The sequence below is a fragment of the Macrosteles quadrilineatus genome, unplaced genomic scaffold (assembly GCF_028750875.1).
Source record: "Macrosteles quadrilineatus isolate MER2022 unplaced genomic scaffold, UCM_ALF_1.0 Scaffold_2__2_contigs__length_208266976, whole genome shotgun sequence".
NCBI lineage: Eukaryota > Metazoa > Arthropoda > Insecta > Hemiptera > Cicadellidae > Macrosteles > Macrosteles quadrilineatus.
In genome coordinates this window covers 120,278,736-120,292,282 of record NW_026542595.1, presented here as the reverse complement: position 1 = coordinate 120,292,282, position 13,547 = coordinate 120,278,736, and the positions used below count along the sequence as shown (strand labels likewise).

The window sequence follows — 13,547 nt, the reverse complement described above, 5'->3', positions numbered from 1 at the left end:
CAGATTTTATAAATTCATTTTTGTGATAAACAACAAAGAGCACGTCAAATATCATCCTTTAGAGGTAGATTTAAATGTCCTGGGTCCATATCTTGTCTCAGTGAATGGTTCCCTCGATTTATAACCCTAGACTGCTGTTTTGTTTTCCCTCAGGTCAAATAACTCCTTGTGAACATTTTCTCTCGTAACCTCCACTCCACATATTATGTTTACCTGCGTATGATTCGTAATAGTATTAGTGCAGCTATTCATTGTACGACGTAGTATGACAATTTAATAAAGACATTAAAAACATTGGATAAACATTTTGTTATAAAACGCTTTATAAATCGTTTTCGTCTAACTTACCAATTATAATTTACTAAAAACTGTTAGGGTATCATTAGTTTTCAGAAAAATGTATAATCAGAAACATTATCAAATTGTTCTGAATATGTTTACATTTAAAATCATATCGAAACAAACAGGTCTAAGTAATCTTTAAAATATAATTTTACAATTTGTTATTATTTATTTAACACTCATATTGTACTCGAATCTGTAATAGATTAGGATGTTAAAGATCGAAACACAGCAAAAATTAATCACAAAATGAATTTATATTTTTTCTTATGAATAAAAAATTTTATGTTTCTGAAACTATTTGTCTATAATTTTGGATCACAATTCTAAAACTTGTGTTGAGATAACATTCTTTACATAAGTCTTACCATACTAATATCTGTAAGAAATTCAAGACGTTTGCCAAATTAAGGTCTTTACAAAAATTAAAAATGAATAATTTACCTTACTCTCAACTCTATAGTTATGGAATTTTACAGCGTATAGAAGATTTCATTGATAGCTTCTGTTGATGTACAAAATCATGTTTTACATTACTTTGAATGAATAATAATTAAAAACATGTAGCATCCCCGTATGATTAAGTTATACAGATTTATTAGATTTATTATAAATCAATGCGATAAAAAATACTGTTGTTTAAATAGAACAAGGTTATACGGATGTTGTTATGAAAGTTATCGAAGTCTTTCAACTGGAAACCACTTTCCATATGATTGCCTTTCAAAGATATGTCTTTATTGGTGATTTCTCCAAGAAATCATGCTTGTTGTTTGTGGCTTCTTTTAAACGGTATTATGTTAGTTTTTTAGACATCATGTAAACATTTTTTTATATGAATATGAGTGCATTTTTTTAACCGCACGATAAACTGAAATAATATTCATTAGTAAAAATGTATTACTGTATTTCAAAGTTTTTAAAATGGCTTGTAAATTTATTCAATCGTCACAGCAACCTTTTACATTAAAATAGATATATGTATATATATTTTAACAGTTGTTCTAAACGGTTAGTATACATAAAATCATTTGAATCATCCTAAATTTGTGTTATTTATAAAAAAATTATAGATTTACAATAAAATGGCACACTGGACCAATAAAATTATTTTTAAACCTATAATTGTATTGGTTAATTACTCTATAAATGTCTTCATAAAATGCCAAACAAAAAAATGTTTTCCCGTAAAAGAGTTAATTATCAGCTAAATATTTTTTAACGTTTGCACTTGGGCAAATAATCCCAAACCTGTTGTTATTTTTTATAAGCTCATCATTCTTAGTGACCTCCTTTTTTCGAGCAAATAAGACGTTTAGAACTTCATATTATGTAGTCTTTAAAAAAATCCTTAATGGAATTCATACTGATCAATACGTGTTTTAATGGTCCCCAAAAGTAGTAACTAGTTTAATAATTACCCAGAGATAATTGTTTTACCAATATAAATTGATACGATATTTCACTATTTTGTATACAAGGAAATTGATGCGCCTTAAACTCGGAATTGTAACTATAAACGATTTTCCAAATTAAACAAAGAAGTAAGCTTATTCAAACTTAGTCTAACAAAGGATTTATAACTCAAACTACAGCGTTTAGCACTTAAATGAGTTGCTTGACAATGCTGCACTTAATTGAACAAAACACTAGTGGAGTATTTAATAGTTCCCTGTGAGGAAATACGTGTTACAAGGCTGTTGAAAAGGATCGCCAAAGGCGTTGAGACCAATTGATACGTCCGCTCTATCCGTTGAACCCTATTACCTGTGGTAGCAAATATAATTTAATGCCCGGTAATAAGTCTCCATTAACTCATTACAACAGTGAAGACGTTTCGAGATATTAGAACATCTAAAACTAATGGTAAATCAAGGGTTTTTATTCTATTTTTTATTCTCAATTCAAATGCTAGCCTAATAGTGTAAAAATTACTCATTAATAAACAAACAAATTCTTATGTGGTTTTATATTTTGATTCTGGAGGGTTACTAAAAATCAGGTTCAATTTGACAAAATAATTTAATAAAACACTACTGTAATGAGTGTCAATTATCTTCGGCCTTAGCTGTGGATACTGTAACTTACTTATTATTCAATGAAAAACTTCTGAAGCTTCGTATCAGCGAGTTTTCCTTGTACAGTAACGCTTGAGCATATCAATGTCAACAAAATGATTGTGAATTTGTAGTTACGATATCAATGGACAAGCAGTAGCCGAAAGACACCTGGTTCTATATCCAATTTTTTGGGTAGATTGTTTAAGGGAGCTTTCAAAATTGGAAACTATCAATCCAAAGAAGCTAAACGGAAATAAACGTTAATTAAAACTGTCTTCTGACAATCCATACGCATGAGTGAGTAACGTTTATATAAGATACAGTAGCAAATACAACCCAGTAACCTAAATCTGTTGCTTTAGTTGAAGCTATATTTCAAACGAAAACTGATTTCCAAGCGGTTAACCATTGAACCGATAATCAAGCTCATATTTCAACATGAAACGATGACTTGCAAATTTCAACCATCCTCGATTAAACCAATTCCAAGGCTATTTACACCACTTTTGTACTTAATATTGTTCACAAGATTGTGTACAACAATTTTGAAACGCATGATAAGAACTTGTTTATTCTAAGTCATGTTGTTATCTTTCATTTTTTAAATGGCTATTACAAATTTTAATTGTAAAAATGTTTTGGCTTTATATTTTTGATGTTTACTATAAATGCTATACCTAATTATTTTAATAAATCTATCAATACGTTTATATGCAAATAATAGTGAATTGTAGACCAAACTTTAATATAACTTATATTGGAGATATTGGCAAATAATAATGATATGTATATCTAAATTTTAATGTTCAACCTCAATTAATTATTATATATTGGCCTTGTTGAACATTTAAATATAGTTATACAAAAATTTCATTAAAACTTAAATAATTTAATTTTATATTTCTTCAACAATTTAAATATATACCAATCCTCATCAATTACAATTATTTAATCAAGATGCTTGGGCAATTGTAAATCAACCAACAAGCATACCCAGACCACATTATGGTCAATATGATAAGGAAGTCAACAAAAATTAAATGAAATCTTCATTTTATGGATTAAATTGTAATCCCAAATATACCAAGTTTCAATATCACTAATAAAGAATAACGCACGATTAAACCATATTGTAATATGGTATGTATGCATTCAAGATGGATTTAATTAATGTATATCAGATTTTTATTTTTCAAAGTAGTTTTACTGGGCCAGAAATAAAGATCCTCTTTGTAAGTGTAAACGCAACTCAGCTGAAAGATTTCATCCCTCGTTTTGTGCTGCTCATCAATGTTTCATCTTCTTGATTACTTGATGTGCATTTTGTTTTACTGTGCTTTTGCATTTCGCTTCGTCAGCTTTAGGGGGAAATTGTGGAATAATTAAAGCCTTTGTTTAGTATTCCTGGCAAAAGTGTTCTTAGGTTGGGGATTTATGGAGAAAATCATTATTAGACAATGACCTATCCCTTACCTATATTTTATCAAGTCATACTAGGTAGCATTTATGTACAATTAGTTTACTGTTTTCATTTTCCCAGCGATTTTTATTGACATGTATTAAGATTATATAACAATTATAGATTCTTATAATTACTGTAGAATAAAGTCGGTAAAAAATATTTTGTTCAAAGGATTTTTGATTAAATTAAAATTATATTAGGCCTTGCGTTTTTAAATTATCATGACCGTTTTAAAAGCAAATAGCAAAATTTTGCTATTTATAAAATGCCAGTTTTATAAAATGACTCCTGGGGATATAATATGATCTTTAATAAAATAATATGTAAGCTATAAAAGGTAAAGGGGGTTATTCTAAACATAAAGAAGAGTCATATGTACCCTAAACACTCATAAGATGGCACATTTAAAATTCACAGTTATTGCCAAAAATCTGTTCTGTAAAAACATGTTGGATTTACATATATATAGCCAAATCTCAATTTCATTGAAAAATAATCTCTTAAATTCGTTATACATTTACAGTAGAACATGAAAAAAAGTTTAACCGAATTTTAAAATAATACGATAGTAAAAAAAAATTATGAATACACATTTATTATGACAAAAAAATGTAATGCAGATTAAACAAAAAGAAAACAACCGAACCTGTACTTTTGTTATTTAAACCAGTTTCCGTATTGGGGTGAAAATTCAAGAGTTCTGTAGCCAATAAATTTTATCATGCAACCTGTTTCTATTCGATTGAGCAAAAACATTAACCGAGATTATAGACTTCGCAGTCCCAGTCTTCATTGTTCCCTGAGTAGTGTTTTTTATATATTATATTTCACATGAAAGGGTTCAACCAGTCGCAAAATCCCGATTCAAAGGCGTTCAGTGCTCCAAAGGACTCTTTGGACAACCTCGATGAGAAAGGATTCCTACAATTTTGATTTGTACCCTCATTTTATATTCAGTCATAAATACAAAATAAAATGTTGGTTTACATATTGGATTTTTATCAACCATCAGTAAAAATAGTCTACCATTTGAGGCAATACAAAGTTCAAAATTAAATCATTATGAGCAAATTTTATTTGATAATATTTTTCACACTAAGGCCCAAAATCAAGGTATTATTTGAGTTCAAGAGCGGAGTTATAGCACGGAGAACAATGTAATTCTTTATACAGTACCTGCAGTAAAAAATAAGAATACAAACAATTATTGTTAATTAAACACTTGATTGCACACCTTTGTTTCTGAATCAACATTTTGTTTAGTTTAATCAGCTTTATGGCAAAGGAAATAATTAGTTAATTGGTACGTTAACCTTGAAGTTTTGTTTTTGTTGAGACAAAAAAAAACAACCTATATTTACTTTCAAAAGATCATCATCAAAATGGAGGATGTTAAAATGTGCCCTCAAATAGTTAAAACATCAATAAGCTTAAGCGTTAAACGTGTTCAAGACCTAGCAATGTAGTTTGTGCGTTTATCAGAAACACAATAGTTATGACAACAGAATCTACTTCTATATTTATACCGGAAACATTTATTATTTGAATTTTAAAGGACGGAATGGACGGCGATGCTTGGAAATTTTCTATGGACGATGGTTTCACGTCCATGTAGGTTTGGACCCTGAGGCAAAAACAGCTGATTGTTCACACGCTGTCGTGTGTTACGTCATTGTCCGGCAAAGTTTGATTGGTCAGCGCGGTTTTACGGTTTGTGGATATGCGGATTGAATCATGAAACGTAATATGATTTCAGTCCTGATTGATACTAGACGGTTTTAATGTTGATAAATTTATGAGGGAGCTTGATATTTTTACTTAATATCACAAATATAATAAAACATTTTAAACCATACCAGCCATGTAGACAAATCTATTTCCGATGCTGATATAATAATAGTTTGTTTGGATACCAAATTTGAGTAGTGTCCAGTAAATTCAGACTTTACAAAACAGAATATAATGCGATAACCTTTATTTCTTGCATCCTATTAAACGAGTGTGTGTGTGTGACTATATCAATGATTCTATGAATGTTTGGGTGTCCATAAAATAATCATTGGGTTTTAATTACTGATATATTATTTAATTTTGTCCCACGACACAGTGACTCACACGTGTATAAATAGAATTTTTTTGAGTTTTATAAACATAAGTGCAATGTTCCTTTCCCTTTTCGTTTACTTTCATTAGTTGTTTTTAAATTCCTATAATTGAATAGGAATAGTTTGTTAAGATATGATAACGGTGTTTATAACAAACTACAACTGGTGTTGCATATCTGGTAATGTTTTAGCAAGGTATGTTTCCACGACTTAAGACAGTAGATGAAGGACTTCGTGTTCCAGCAGGACGGGGCTCCACCTCATTGTCACTGCGATGTCCAAAGTTGTATTTTTATTTTAAAGTATATTTAAGTAAACCATCACCTGATGGTTGGATCGGCCACTGTGCTGAAGATGACTTAGCTCTAAGGTGGCCACCGCGGATTTTACTCTTTGTGATTTCGTTCTCTGAGGCTATGTGAAGGACAGGGACATCAAGCTATTAGCTCGAACCCTGCCAGAATTCCGTGAGAGGATTCGCGTAGCAGTGACAAAGGATATGCATACGAACGTTTGGTCAGAGTTGCAATATAGACTGGAAACATGTTTCGTTGAAAACGGACAGCATCATTGTGTGATATCAAAGAAAACCTTAGAACTTTAATGATATCGAACAAAACTTGAGAGCTTTCTCTTTCAATCCGTGCAATTTGTAGTGACATTCGTGTATCTGTAAGTTTAATAAAGTATTTTAAAAACTGATGAATATTTTATTGACAAACGGTATGACTGCTATTTTTTGTGGTTAAATACTTGAATCCAAAAAGGTATGAATTAAAACAAAGATGGAAATTAATGTTAATGTTTTTGTTAAGGTAACATTATAACTTAAAGGTCGGAAATCCTGCTTGCTCCAGAATGGTGACAAAGGTTAAACGCCAAACTTTCAGAAACTCTTCCTTCCTTAGTATCTTAAAAATATAAATGGAACAATTGTACTCGTTATTTGACCTAGAAAAGCGTTTTCGCTGGAACACTTTTAGCTGTTTTGCGTTTAAAATTTAATTTTCTGTGGATGCTGTTTAATGGTGTGAGTTATTTGAAATATTTCCTGTCCCTTGCTTAAAAATACTTTCGTCAAGCGATTTATTGTTTTTTCTTAATTTGTTAACTAAATAGCTGTACTTCGTTGCCTTAATTCAATTTTATTCGTATGACACTTTAGTTTAATCTGTTCAGTAGATGTCGCGTTTACTTCGAACAAACAGACACACACACAGACTATTCCTTATAATTACGAGTCACATTTAACTATGTTTTAATTATTTTAAGTTAGGTATAATAAGTTAAGCTCATGAAGTACAAGAAAAAAAACGTGTAACTTGTGAAGTGAGAAGTGTAAAACGTGTATTACTATCAAGGTCTTAAAAATACATTCGTTCTACAAAAATAACGTTACATAACAATCGTTTGCGAATTCGTTAGCAAATGCAAATTAAATAGAATAAACTAAACTTTTCTTCAAGGCTTCACAGAGCATAAGTAATAAAAGAAGACACACAAAAACTTAAGCAAGGTCGTTGAAAATTCTAAACCTGATATAAACACTTTTATTGCATTAATAAGTCAAAGGAACTGGTTTGGCGAAAATCAGGATCTTCATCCGTCGAAACTGAGAGTCATAAAAAGGTAGACACAGGGTGAAATGTCAAACGTCAAAAACTACATACACACGTTAATCATACTGTTTTTATATCGAATTATTACTGCAACTAAGTGACTTCGAACCGTTTGACTTAACCAAAAATTTATAAATATTTCTATTTCAATGGAACAATTACGTACTTTTGTTGAGTGGCTGATATGCGACGATATTGCTTTTGATATTTCAATCATGAGAGTGATTTCCACTTTGCCTCCTTTTCACTCAATATTTCATTCGACGAATTTCGTTAATTAGTTATGGTCTGTAAAATACTTCAAAGCTATGAAGTATACAACCATACATATTTTGTTCTACTTATACTAAGGTAAGGATCGATACATTTTAAACTCAAAATAATTTTTACAAGATGATACATCAAGGTACAACTCGTACTAGACAATCGACACAAAAGACAATATATCATGTGCCCAATCTACTTATCAATAAGCAATTTACTCTGTTATGAACTAGGTATACTATAACGTTTCTGAGGTTATCTAGATAATAATTATCTAAGATGATAAGATTATCTAGTAATTTCTTTAGTTACTAGAGTTCATAGTTTGATATTGGTTACAGCTACTAAATAATTCTCTGTTGTAATAAATGAGCAGTTTAAACTATTCTCACTGCTAATTATTTGTGTAAAGCTATCTTTTAGAGTTTTGAAACTTGGAATGATATGAAATCTAAATCTGGAATGTTAAGGAAACTTGTACAATCAGTAGCAGTTGCATTTTTCCTCATTGGGAAATTTTCAGATGAGGAAAACAAGGATTTTTGCATGATTATAATAGTAATTATTTACAGAATAGAGAAGCCAAAAATGCTTGAAAATGGTTTTTAATGACGATGGTGATTTGTACGAATTACTTTCACATTTTTTAATGAAACATACCATTGTTTTGATCGATTAAAACAATTATACATTATAATTTTTAATACGCAAAACTCCGGTGGAAACTTTACCGTACTACTCTCAACAAAATACATAATTGAGTATTCTTTAATGGTTTACCCATGCCTATTCTGGCTTTTGACCCGAAATGTAAAGCGTACTTATCAATCCTTATTTGAGAGAGAAATATTTATTTGAAATTAGTAAACTTAAAATTAGTAGATTGCGGAGAAACACAGGGATGTAGCCCGACATGATGTCATTTACACAAGCTGATTCTTTTTGTCCTAGGGAGAAATACCTACTTTGCACATCGCGGAGAGATACACATCGCGCGTATTAAATCTCCTTTTTCACTGCAGTGTGTAGTGTTCTTTAAATGCTGTTTGGCCATATCCTACATAATTGCCATTAATGACTTTTCTATTAAAACTTGTAACTCGTATTACTCCGCGGAGAAAATAATTAATTAAATTTCCTCTATGTCAATATAGGCAGTTTTTACGTTATTACAGTATAACGATACATACGACTTAACACAATGATAAACACAAACTCATTTTCATAGCGATTAAATCATATTTTTATTAATCGGGGCTATTTTCTTCAAATTAGTGGCAAAATCTTAACCTCACTAAGTGTACTCGTAGTGTCGTCGACTCCAGCAGAATCTTTTTCACTTTTATGTGTTAAAGCACCTCTTTAGCCCTTCTTTCACCCATCTTTAGTACCGTCTTACTTACAACAGTAATTCACTGTAACTTCAAATACAAAATTCCTGCAAAACGATTAAAGTGGACCTTAAATAACCTAAGAAAATCTGGTCTGAATAACTAACCAGATATATCGCGTGGTAATAAGTAAACAATTTGACCGGTTCGGTGAAAACAAAAGCAACTGCTACACAACAGCCTACACACAATGTAGCTGACCGTGAACAGACTTCCTCAACGGACCAGCTCCACCGTCGTCCCTCGACCTTGACGTCGGCCTGGAGGTCGCCTACTGGAGGCGGTCAGACATATTCACAGGTCTGAAGTGTCTTTGTTTTTGTCAAGCTTAAAACAACTGGAAACAATGCGTATTTGGTTACGTAAACAGAGTAAGTTTTCCTCGTGGAATTTACAAAATGTTTGAGGTTATGTGTTCGTGTAGTGTCATTATTTATGATAAATATTCTCGCTAGCTGGGTTGTTTTAATTTTCCATAGAATTTACGAATGAGGAATCGAAACACATCGTCTGTCATGGATAGTTTCTTATAACAAAGACTGCTCAATAAACTATTCTTGCACACATTATTCACTGTAAAAACTGTACTAACAAATGTAACCCAAACGGTAAACGATTATATAAAGATAAAACAAAATTTGAAACCGAAATAATATAGTACGGATAACATTTTATACTGGTTAATGCCTGCTGGACCGATATTGAAAATGGTTTTAAATCACAAGTGTAAGGCCAGGTGTAAAACAAGAAGGGTGTCTGATATGTTATTGAGTTTTAGACATATCGTTATTTTTTACTTACTAGTTATTTCAATAGTAAATCTATAAAATCTCTTCAATGTTTCTACCTAGGATCGTTTAGTTATATATTAGAACGCTAATGTAATTAGATTATAGATCGTAATCAATTCACTGAATGTGTTAGTGTATTTCTGATCTAAACAATAAAATCTAACAAATAAACTTTAATGTTTACTTCTTTCATTGATTTTATGATTTTTATTTTGTAAAATTAGAGGTTGTTAGATAGACCCACATTACTTCTTTCCGGAGATTACTGTTGAATAAGGCAACCTCCAAACCTAGAAGAAAACGGTAATATCACGTCAATGAAATCTAATGAAAGATCATAAATCTAATGAAAGATCATAGGTGTTGAACCTATGAATATATCCAGGATAGAAACTTTTTAGACAATCTGATTTATAATAAGTACAAAAAAGCCAATTATTTAGTTATTTTAATTAAAAAGGTATAATTTCATTTTCAAAATAAAATGGTCGTTAATTCATAGACCAAACAAATTAAACAAAGACTTAAAATGGTTATTTAACATAGCTTTATAAATAACTCTGAACACGACTAAATCAATTAGCACTTGAATCAATGGTCAAATAATGCAAGTGTTAATTGAACCAAAGACAAACACTAGTTAGAGGACTCGGTAGTGTCCGTAGAAGATCGAAATAATCTTTTAAAACACCTCGCAGGCATTTATCAACTTAAAATGATAATCAACACATAGTCTACTAAAACATCAATGATGTGGCATAATTATAAACCTACACAATTTTTAAGTCAACTCTAAACTAGTCACAGAACAGTATTCAACACCCACTTCTCATTACTCACCCACTTATTTTCAATATCTCACTTCCCTCAAACACGATCTAAACATTCAAAACTCGTCGCTCCCGGCGGGATCTCAAATATAATATTCTCCACTACGGATCTCTTCATAAATAAAAATGAGGCTTTCTCAATATCTCACACCCCAATACCTGTCTTGGGTGTCACCGTATCTTGCGAGATATTTGGGTATCCGAGGTGTCTGTGATTGAATATTTAAATATCGACAGCCTCCGCGTGAGGGTGTGTGAGGGGTGAAGTCAGGGGTGGGTGGGCTTCAGTCGGTGCCGCGACGTCGTGGTGAACGTAAGGCGAGTTTTGGAGCGCAGTGTTACACTTTTCGACTTGGAATACCAAAATATTAGGTAGTGCTGTTGAGTATTTCTTTAAATAAAATATAATAAGCAGTTTTGTTTGGTGAAATTTAAATATAAATTATACAAATGTTTAGCACAAACAATTAGTAGCAGAGATGTGCACAGTAATAATGGCAGGTAAAACTAACTCTGTATTGTACATTGCTCTGACATATGCAGCATACAATTTATTTTTATGATCCACATGGTAGGTTTCATATAGTCTAATCTGTTGTTTGAACGAAATTGTTAAATCATGACCATTTTAAACAAATAGGTTCCGTTACCGTCATCAGTTCTGTTTTTAGCAGTTGGTTTCAAGGCATGTTGCCCCATTGGGAAATCTACCTGCATTACTATTGTTTCTTAAGCTTTCGTCAGTGACGAGTAGTAATTATTACTTTAATTGACATGGTGAACTCAGCCTGTACTATAAGTGTAACTAATGTCGCCTGCCAAAGACATTGGTCTAAACAATACTGCTGGTCCAGCGGTGTCAATGATATTAGTATACAGTGTATATTAATGTAGCATGCATCCTATTAATTGTTTATATGATTGACGAAATTATACACTGAACTTGGGTTGTCTTTGACAGTATATAAAACAAAACAGTTTATGCTATATGCAATTCAAAAATACAAATCTATATTATATTCATAAATGGTGATAGAGTAAGATTATTTTGAAGGAGAAAACATTAATCATAATATACGTTAAACATATTTTACTGAATTTTACGCGGATGTAATGACGATATATGATGGCCGAGAAAGTTAAACGGTTATAGTTAAATGGTTTAATTTTTTACCACCTATTGATCTATTAGATCAATTTGAACGATTATCATGATTTAAAACACATGTGTTTATAGGCCCCTGATATAAAAACAAATTGGCCTTAACATTTCTAACTATAAATATAATCCTTTTGTAGCCAAATTGAATAAAAGCCATCAACAAAATAAAGTCCTTGACATTTAACAATAGCGCCACGTAGCAATTAGTAAATTGGTTCAGGACAATTTACTTTTACATTCGATACCAGCAAAGTGGTAATGTGATGGTGTTTGTCCACGGTCTACATCAATTTGGGATATTTTTAGTCCAGTCTGTCATCAAAGTGCCTAACTATTATCAGCAAGTTATAATTGTATATACTTTCTCATTCATGAAACATATATGTTTAATGTTATCGTTCCTTAAAAAAAAATATCCATCAGTAATAAATTAAATAAACAAACTTTTATCTACAGAATAAGCCATCTAACATGTGTATGCACATGTAGTTATGGGATATTATTCGTATTGTTAAGATTCAAAAAGAAAGGCTGCGGAAATTAGCAATTCAAACAATACTCTTGTTTATATTCATCATTATTCATTGGCCTTGTTAAAAACTCGACCGTACTTGTTATTTTTCTTTCTCATGGATTTATCATCCTTTTGAACAACTCAAGACAAAATTGTATTTTATAAAAAGTGTATTTAGAGCCTCGTAAATAGATAAATATTTATTTCTTGTTGCTCACTAAATTTCGAACAGAGTAGATGTATATTTTGTCACCGTATAATATTTCTAAATTAGTGCTTTTCCTCTTGTAATACTTATGACCAAGGGGTTGAGAGCACCCTTTTTCACAATTTTCTCTGAAATAGCATGGAAACTTTTATTCTACCAAAGTGTCCTAAGGCATTACGAAACATTGAATGCACTTGAAAATAGGTTTCAGATTTTTATTTTGGATGAAATGAAATGTGTGCAGTACTTTAATATTTTCATCACACTCGAATAAACATATGATCCCAATCAGCCAACTGTTAAACCTGGAACAGAATCACAAAGTATCAGCATTATGGAATGTATCACTGACCTTGAAAATATCAAAAGATACATTTCGATCGCAATGTACGCTATTATTATTTTTAATATCGTGTTCATATAACAATTGTAAGACCTTGGTCCTTAGATATTAAATAAAATACTACCTAAAGGAAAAGTGCAAGGAATACGCACTTTTATAATATACATGAAAGACGAAACTATGGTTATGAATTTGATATTATTTAGTGTTTTTACGCCACCCAAATTACATGTACAAACAGAATAGCTATTTACAGAAAGAAGAAGCTCATAAGTTGGCTCTGCTTCTATTCTTCATTAACAATATTACCTGATATATTAAGCATTGTTGTCTAAACAGTTTTTTGTTGCTAGGAATTTGTTGTGAATGAGACGCAATATGTTTATCTCAAAAGCAATCCATGTTTAAGATTGATAATGCACATGGAAACAAAAACTATTGCATTATATATCTTTA

At 31.1% G+C, this 13,547-nt stretch overlaps 1 protein-coding gene across 2 annotated transcripts in view; it reads left to right on the top strand.

The window, feature by feature from the left end:
- LOC128985782 (uncharacterized) overlaps window positions 1-13,547 on the top strand; it is a 103,269-nt gene that overhangs the window by 71,100 nt on the left and 18,622 nt on the right. Inside the window, exon 1 of one of the 2 annotated variants that reach the window (XM_054405652.1) lies at window positions 11,150-11,236. The exons of the other annotated variant lie outside the window; for it this stretch is intronic. The gene's annotated coding sequence lies outside the window, so the exon portion shown is untranslated. Of the gene's footprint in view, window positions 1-11,149; window positions 11,237-13,547 lie in introns of those variants that run through there. 2 annotated transcript variants of the gene reach the window in all.